The following is a 9,492-nucleotide window of genomic DNA, read 5'->3' as shown; positions in this document are numbered from 1 at the left end:
ACCGCGCCAGGCCTCCTTAGTCTTAAATTACTCCACGTTGAGTATCTCTTCCCACTGCGCATGTGTGAAAAAGGCCAGGAGGCAGAATCCTCCACAGTGGACTCTCCTGGTCCAGGGTAGCTCTTCTTATCAGTGCTGCTGCAGGCACTCCCAGCTGTGCAAGCCTCCTTGTCTGAGTATTTCCAAGAAGGGAGAGGACTGTGCTTACTGGGGCCCACTGGATGGCTGTCTGTCACACAAGAGGCCCCTTTCTGTGTTAGAAGCTGCTTTTTGTTAGAAGGACCCTTGCCCTATCTGCCTAGTTGATTTCTTTCTCTCTCCTCTCACAGAGTGTCACAGAAAGAACTCCAATCCATCAAGCAAAAGTAATTAACAGCAATTCAAATCTTTATTGGACTCTTAGAAAATAAGGATATCTAATTTGTAGCTCCCACATAGATTTTTGTCTCCACTCCTGTTGTTTTTAATTAATTCAATAATATTTACTAAATGTCTCCTATGTGTCAGATGTGCTTCCACAGCCCATAGAGCCTGCATGTCTCCCCTCCCTGAGTTCCCCTCTTCACTCCTTGGATTCAACTCTCAACTTCAAACTGAGTTTTGAAGTCAGTCAGGGGTGGGGGAGGGTGGTTCGGTTTTTTTGTTTGTTTGTTTTTGAGCCGGAAGTTTTGCTCTTGGCGCCCAGGCTTGAGTGCAATGTCCTGATCTCAGCTCAGTGCAACCTCCCCTTCCCAGGTTCAAGGGATTCTCCTGCCTCAGCCTCCCAAGTAGCTGGGATTACAGGCACCCGCCACCACTCGTGGGTTAACTTTTTTTTTTTTTTTTTGTATTTTTGGTAAGACGGGGTTTCGCCATGTTGGCCAGGCTGATCTTGAACTCCTGACCTCAGGTGATCCGCCTGCCTCGGCCTCCCAAAGTGCTGGGATTACAGGCGTGAGCCACTGCACCTGGCTGGGAGGGTGGCTCTTGACTTACCGGGCCTCCTCTCCCTTCCAAGGTCTTCTTTAATTCTGTACATTATTTTACTTATTTCTAACAAGTACCTTGATCTTCATTTGTGAAATCTAGTGACCCAAATGCGGCTCCTAACCTCCCTGGGAGTTGATAGGGGTGGGGTTAGGAAGAGAGGGGAGAGAGGAAGAGCTGCTCTTCCCAAGAAGGGTTTTTGTTTTGTGTTGTGTTTATGTGTTTTGGCTTTTGGTTTTTAGTAGATGGGGGATGTGCACGTGGGAGGTGAGGGAGAGAGCAGACTGCAAACCCTGTAACTGATCCATTTATTATCTGTTCTTTCAACTGAGTAACATGCTTTTCAAAAGTGTTTTTCTATGTTTCAGAGACAGAAAAGGGGAGACAAAGAAGAAGAAAAAGGAGGGGAAAAGGTAAAAGAAAGGAAGAGAATGAATTGCAGCTGAGGAAGTGGAAGAGCGAGAAGCGCTTCCAGATTCCAGGTAACCTCTTTCTTTGACTCCTGATTTGTCACTCATCTCCCTAAATGCCTTAATGACCTGTAACACAGGTGACTCACATGAAGGCCACATGGTGTATGTTTCTCTCACCACTGTCTGCTATTGAAGACATAGGATTTAGTTTTGGGAAGATGTGTGCTGGAAAAATAAAAAGCAGACACAGTGGTTGAATGCAAAATGAATCATAGGAATTATCCAGTAAAATGGCTTAAAATCATATTCCAGGCTCTGAAGTCATGGAAAGTCTGTCTTAATGCATTGGAACCTAATCTAGTAATTTCACCTGGGTTTCCCATCCAGGTATCTCTTCTCTAATTTGTTCAGAAGTAAACAAATTAACAGCTTTTAAACAGCCAATTGCCATGGACATTGATGAAATCTACAGGTTTCATTACTTGATGTCTAAAGACATTTCTTCCTATTTACATCAAAAACACTTTGGAATTCTTAAAGACAGCAAGCCTTTATCTGAAAGAAATACACGTTGAAGTTCTTTAAGGATGAAAGCAGAACTGTCTTGGAGCTGATGCTAAAGCAGAGTGAGAAGACCACATGTATTTTCAAATAAATCTTGAAAAACTCCTGAGACTTGGGAAAGGGTGTAATAGAACACTGCCTGTAGCTGAGACTCACAGAAGCTTATCACAGCATAGAAGAAATTGATGGAAAACTCACATGGGCATCAGAAGTTTCCTTTTATTGGAAACTTTTGCAGTTTTGGAGCCTCCTTATAAAGACGTGAGTTGTTAACAGGCATCTAAATCTGGCACTAGAAACAATTGAGATGATTTTACAGTGTATCTGCCCAGATCCTCACTACTAGATTTTCTGGGTATTTTCTTATTTTTGACAGTTGTCTCAATCAAATTCAGGCAGTCTTTTAAATTTCTGTCTAAAATTAACTGGCATTTTCAGGTATATTGGCATCATTTTAAAATCCACTTATTTTTAAGAACATTTGAATGTGAAAAGAGATGTATATGCAAACTGTTGGATCAGGCAAGTTTCCTTCAGGCTGTCTGGATGTGTCTATCTATAGCATTTGGCAAATACCTAGCTGTCACTCAAAAAAGATAGCTGTATGTTCAAAGTTAAATCTGAAGTACCTACTTGAAGTCTGCTTTATTTATTTTTTTAATTTGGCCAGTTCATTCTTGGGGAATGGAAAGAAAGGAAAATGGCCAGGCACAGTGGCTCATGCTTGTAATCCATCACTTTGAGAGGCCGAGGTGGTTGGATTACTTGAGGTCAGGAGTTCAAGACCAGCCTGGCCAACATGGTGAAACCCCATCTCTACTAAAAATACAAAAATTAGCTGGGTGTAGTGGCACACGCCTGTAGTCCCAGCTACTGGGGAGGCTGAGGCAGGAGAATCACTTGAATCCGGGAGGCAGAGGTTGCAGTGAACCAAGATTGTACCATTGCACTCCAGCCTGGGCGACAGAGTGAGACTTTGTCTCAAAAAAAAAAGAAAAGAAAAAAAAAAGTGGAGGAAATGAAAGGAAATGTTTCCAGCTATTTAACTTAATTCCATATACTTTAAAATTTACATTGAACATTAGCAAGTTCTTCAAGTGAATGGCGAATATTAGTCTGTCATTTTACATTAGAAGCAATGGGCTTAAGTCCTCAAACCACATTATAGCTAGACAACACAAAATGTTCTTCCTTAGTGTTAATTAACTCAAATACTCAGGTCAAAGGTCTTTATTTTGGCCTATGAATAACCAAATACTGATAATCCACTTTGCTGATTGAGATTGCAAATCTACAGATTTTGGGGGATTGAAGTAGGTTGTTTTTTGGGGGGTTGGATCTGGAGTTTGTAAAAATCTGTTATGCGGCTAAAACAACTGGAATTCACCTCTTTGTCTCTGAAATCTTAGAGATAAAGCCTATATCCTTAGTATATAGCCTGGGGTTTAAAGAGAATTGATGCTGATGGACTCTTGGTTGCCTATGCCGTATCCTTTCTTCTTTGTTTCTACCAGAACCTTGATTTTGTTTAGATATCTCCTCCTGTCTCACATAGTCATGCATTTCAGGGGAAGCTGACCCCAATCCCACCTCTGGGTGTGGACCTGATTGGCAGAAACATGACAATCTCATCCCCTTGCTCATGTTTAGTTCAGTGATAGGCATGGGGCATGGCTCTGGCCAGTGCAACTAGAGGCAAAGTTTGCTGGGTGGGGTCAGACGAGGAGTTTCAAGGACCGTTTCTGAGAGAGGATTATAAAGATATATTTCCCTTTTTCCTCTGAATGTTGTTGTATTTGGATGTGATGCCTGGAGCTGCTGCAGCTATGTTGCTACCAGCCTGAGGTTAATGTTGATATGAGGAAGGGAGAGCAGAGTAAAAAAGAATCTGGCTCTTCAAGGGCCATGATAAGCCACTGAATCAGCTAACTACTTCTAGACTTCTTTCTTTGTGAGACAATAAATTTCCCTATTGTTAACACCATTGGGTTTCTTTCATTGCCAGACAAATGGACCATAACTGATAAAGCTGTCTGCAGGGATTTGGAGCCTTGGTCGATTCGGTTGCTGAAATAGCTTTTCTAGTGCCACAACTTAGAATAATGTGGGCTTTAACTATTCTATCAAAAATGAAAGCTGTATGAGACAGTTCAGTTGAAGATATGCCATTTTAGAGCAAGAATCAAAGCTAGTCTGTGTGATTTGGGGTGATCCAACAAACTTCAGTGTCACTTATTAAATTGGGCTGAAATTGCCTCTATTTCCCAGAAGTACTTTCAGGATAAATTCAATTATATAGTTTTAAAGTACTTTTAGAAGAAAGACATGTCATGAATTTGAATAATGATAGCCTTTTCTGACATGTCTTTATATCCATGTAAGAACAAAGGCTTCTAGCATTTCCTCTCTCGAGTCGATGGAGTAATCATGCTTGTATGCCATTGTAATTTCAGTGGTAGCAAAGAAAAAAAATATTTAAGGATGTCCTAGAGAAAATCACTATAGAGATGAACTTCTCAGGTCCATTCCCAATATACACAGACCAAATAGCCACCCATAAGTGACACAGACATATACAGAATCTCAGAACTAGACTTTTGACACACCAGTGGAGTGCAGATTCTATAACATCATGCAGAAATGAACAGAATGTTTTTGAAGCAAGTTTAAAGACAAAATTAATATTCAGTTATTTTAAGAGGAGAAACATACTATGTGGATAGACTGATTCAAGCTGAAAAATGTTAAATTTTCATGAGCAAGAGAATGAATGAATACAATTGAATATTATGCAGCAGTGAAAATTAACAGACAGGATGTACCTACATTTACAACAATGAACCACACATGTATGACAATAAACAGAAAAAGTAAAGCGTAGAAGAATGTATACAATATGTTCATATTAGTATAAAATATAATACCATGTAAATTGAGACTGTTCTTTAGGGATATTACATTTATAGTGAGTATGAAGAAACTCATGATGATGATAATCAGTGCATTTAGAATACCTGCTACCTTTGAGTATTAGGAAAGGGAATGTGATCAGAGGGAGAAGCAAATGGGTACTTTACACTTTAAATTATATTGGAAATATTTTATTCTTTAAACTGAATAACAAATGCATGAATCTTCACTCTATTATTTTTACAGTTTTATTGTTTGTGTGAAATTTTATAAGATGTGTACAATAAAACAAAATAAGTCTCTCAGTTTTATCCCTGATGGGAGACACACTGGTACTGAAAATGTTCTCAGCTGTGTGAGAATGACAGTCTTACTTTTGACTTAGAAGATTCTAGGTTCACTGTTGACTGTAGTGTTTCTCTAACCATATAAAGAGGGAAGCTCCTTGATACTTATATAAAAGAGCCAGACAAACATGTGAGCCTAACTAGAGTCTCTGGTTAGTTTATTATTATTGTTTTTCTTTTAATCCATGTCGAATGTACTACACTGTACTCTAGCAGGCAGAATTATACTGCTCAGGTACTCTTCCCCTTGCAAGGTAATTGTCATGGCTCTTTTTATGCGTCAATGTGACTGGCTCAGAAGATGCCCAGATATCTGGTTAAACATTATTTATAAGTGTGTCTATGAGAGTGATTCTAGAAGAGGTTAGAATTTGCATCGGTAGACTGAGTAAAGTAGATGGTTCTCCCCAGTGTGAGAGGGCATTATCCGACCTGCTGAGGACTCAAATAGAACAAAAAGGTAGAGGAAGTTTCACTTTACTCTCAGCATCTGGCTGCCTAGGCTAAGACATCTGTCTTCTTTCTTCCTTACACAGGGACTTATACCATCAGAGTTCCTGGTTCTCAGGCCTTCGGACTCAAACCAGAGTTTACAACACTGGCTTTCCTGGGTCTCTCCTTCTCAGCTTCTCCAAGTATGTGATTCTATATATATACACGTGTGTGTGTGTGTGCGCTTATTTATTTATTTGTAATCAATTCAATTAATATTTATTTTAATTCTTTTCATTAATATAATTTATATATTTATTTTAATTTTTATATTTTATATACATAAAATCTTCTGTTACTTTGACCCATTGTCCCACTGTCATCTCGCAATAACTTTTCATCACACATCTCTCCTTCATGGCATTTAAGGCACCTATATTTATATTTATTTGTGTAATTAATTGGTCAATGTCTGTTTTCCAGACAGATTGCAAACTCCAAAAAGGCAGACTATCCTGTTGTACTCACTATTATATTCCCAGAGCTTAAAAAAGTGTTCAGTGTATACTGGCTGAATTAATTGAATAAAATAAAATAGGATCACATCATGTTTTTTTCTTCACTGTAGCCTACTGACATAAAGACTTTAAATTTTTCTTAGTGACATACGAAAATGGGTTACTGTTTTCCTTCCCACCATGTCTTTCTGTTTCATTTTTCTTGATTATTCTTAACACTATTTGTCTATTTTATGTTAGGTTTCTCAAACTAAAGCCCGACTTGGGATAGGTGATACCAGGAAACATGAGGAAGGCCACGAGGAGAGTGACGCAGTAGAGGAGCCCAGCCAGGGAAGGAGACGGGAGCAAGATTCCGATCTGAGGGAAGAGGCACCGCATGTCCACACCCTCAGAAGACTGGCAGGTCTTCATTCTGTGGTATAACTAGAAGCGGGGAATTGAGTGGGGAGCTGGAAATTACGCATCTTGGAGGAAGGGCCAGTCAAATTAGTTGGCCACGGACTCATTGCTCATGTAGATTCTGGGGACGCAGTGTGGCATAGTGGTTGAGATGCAGGCTGTAGAGTTAGACAGACGTGGTTCAGACCGAGGTAGGTTTGAGATCTGTTTCACCAGTGTACCTTATTTGGGAGCTTTGGGCTGTAATCAATAGAAAACCTAACCCAGATGAGCTTAAACAATAAGGAAATGTATTGACAGCTGGAAATTCAAGTTCGGGTAACCTTCAGGGTCAGCTTCATCCAGTGGCCCTTTTTTTTTGCCATATTTTCCTCCCTCAAAAAGTACATGTACTTTTCTGTGTCTGCTTTGTTCCCAGGCTGGCTCCTCCCTTGGTGATTGTGCATGCATGCCACCTTCCCAACATCAGCCTTTTTCCTCTTCTGGGAGATCCCAGATTTTTTTTTTCTTATTGTAAAGACAATATATGTTCATTTTAAGAATTTGTAAAATAAAGAGAATAATACATAAAAATTAAAATTATCACTAATTCTTCTATTTTGAAAAATCTCTGATGAGCATATATATATATTTGACATATACTTGTGTATATCTTTAAGATATATCTGTGTATATGCATGTGTGTAAATATCTCATCATGTATGTTAAAACAGTTTGGCTTTCATTTATATTCTGTTTGCCAGATTTAATCTTCTCTTATTAGACATTTTGTTAGGTTTCAATAAACATGACATTACTTTTCCAGAAAGAAATTAATTTGGACTTTCTATAGTTGTTTAAATCTAAATGACCAAGTTGTGCCTTTTATGCAAAGGTATTAAACCTAATTTCCTTGCAGCAGGGTTTCTGTTGAGTTGATAGTACTTGTTTTTACTTAGAACACTTAGCCGATTTGAAATTGAGCATTAGTCTTCTGGTTTTGCCTTGTGTTGTTTGATGTTGGATTTGAGAATAATTTGCCTGGGGCCCTCTTAAACCCACATTGAAATAACTTCCTTGTCTGGTGATTTTTATGTCAGAAAAGTTCCGTGAACTTGTATCATATTTACTCCCTGGTGCCAGGTTACTGTGCTCTCTGGGGCGTTCCTGTACACATACGTTTATGAACATAAGGATAGTAAATTGATTGTGGAAAATTCCCTTTATACATATAGAGGAAATGCTTCTTAACAATATATACATTCTAAGTCTAACACTGCCAAGAATATAAAACCCCAAATCCCTAGCCTGTGAAACTAGATTTGTGTGTGTGTGTGTGTGTGTGTGTGTTTATATGTGTGTGTGTCAAGACACAGAGCTTGGTCCCCATCACCTGTGGGTAATTAGCTGGAACTGCGGGGTGCATCTGGCTATCCTTGTAGATATCAGTCTCTGTTATGCAGAACCAATAATGGTTTCTCATTCTGGAAGCAAACCCCTGCTAATCTTGGTGAAATAGCAGTAGCACTCACAGCAGCTCTGCTTTGATTAAAAATTAATGGTGATGTGGCCACTGGGAATTAATTATGAGCTGTGAAATCTATGTCTGATATGTTTAAGAAAAAAGAAAACTATGACTGCTCAAAATAGACTATTTTCAGTGCATTTTGGATGTTCCCTTTCTACCACAAAAAAGGTTTAATTGATTTCAATAACTCCTTTTTTTGCTCTTTTTATTAAAAAAATACACAGTTCTAAGTGCTTGTTTTGCTCTTCAATGATTAAAAAAAATCAAATAGTTCTTCCTTCCAAATAATTATTTCTAATAAAACTGGTAATACATTCTTAATTTTGCCGGCAATTTGGGTACAAGAATGTTTATATCTATTGCAAGCTTAGAACAATAGTAATGAAATCAGAAGAGATTTATTATTTGCTACTGTAACTTGTTTAATATTTGTTTCTGTTAATTATTTGAATTACATGAAATATATTTTGCATGAAATCTTTCAGTATGAAGGAACAGATGCTTGGGAAGATAGAAAAGAATCCTTTTGCTTTGGGAATGTTTTCTCCTATTTTTTTTATGATTTGGAATTTGGTGCTTTTCCAAGGTATTCTAGATGCTTAATGAGGTCTGGTAAGGATGATATGACAGGCTTATAGGAAGTGCTAATTTTTACAAATGAGTTCTTTCAGGATTTGCCCTCAAGATTTTGCTACCCTACGTTTTAAAAGAAAAAGCTCAAAGTAAGGTACTTATGTCCTGAAATATCTGTAGGGCATGCTCTTTCCTTCCTTCTTCCCTCCCTCCCTGCTCCCTCACCTTTTCTTCCTTCTCATTCATTTATTCATTTAATGATTTCTTCATCCCCCATTTTTGATTACCTTAGGTGTTCACTGCACTTGGTTCTCTCTGAGACATGAAGATAAAACAAAGCCCTAATGAGCCTTTATTTAATCCTTATCACAACCCTATGGGTTAAGGTTAAACTATCATTTCCATTTAAGAAATCAAGGCTGAGAAAGTTAAGTCCTTGGTTGCTCAAGGTCGCTGAGTTAGTAAATAATAGGTTAGGGTCTTTTTTATCTGTCTTTGCCTCCCTTGGAGCGAACCATCTCCCTATGTGTCAGAGATGGCTCTGAACCCAGATCTGTGGGTTTCCAAAATGTAAGCTCATTACCCTACACCATTCTGCATTAACACATGAGATAGAAAAATGTGAGAACGATGAAGCATGATTTAAATAGACTCAACTAAAATGTAGATGAATTCATGGATGATAAAATCTTCAGGAAGTTAATTTAAAAAGATACCATTTATTGTGCACTATTATGTCCAAGAAGTATTTACATTAGTTATCACTCCTTTTTTTATTGTGTGTGTAGTTTTTTTTAAAATTGTTTAAATTACACTTTAAGTTCTGGGATACATGTGCAGAACGTGCAGGTTTGTTACAT

The 9,492-nt window shown here is 38.2% G+C and overlaps 1 long non-coding RNA gene across 1 annotated transcript; it reads left to right on the top strand.

The window, feature by feature from the left end:
* The first annotated feature begins 1,310 nt into the window (after positions 1 to 1,310).
* LOC123568279 (uncharacterized) lies at positions 1,311 to 7,852 on the top strand. Its single transcript, XR_006691466.2, has 3 exons — positions 1,311 to 1,448; positions 5,737 to 5,835; positions 6,391 to 7,852. It is a non-coding gene; the product is annotated as an uncharacterized lncRNA (long non-coding RNA).
* The last annotated feature ends 1,640 nt before the right edge of the window (positions 7,853 to 9,492 follow it).

The sequence above is a fragment of the Macaca fascicularis genome, chromosome 1 (assembly GCF_037993035.2).
Source record: "Macaca fascicularis isolate 582-1 chromosome 1, T2T-MFA8v1.1".
Lineage (NCBI taxonomy): Eukaryota > Metazoa > Chordata > Mammalia > Primates > Cercopithecidae > Macaca > Macaca fascicularis.
Note: the sequence above shows the minus strand (reverse complement) of the source record. Positions and strands in the feature narration are given on the sequence as shown.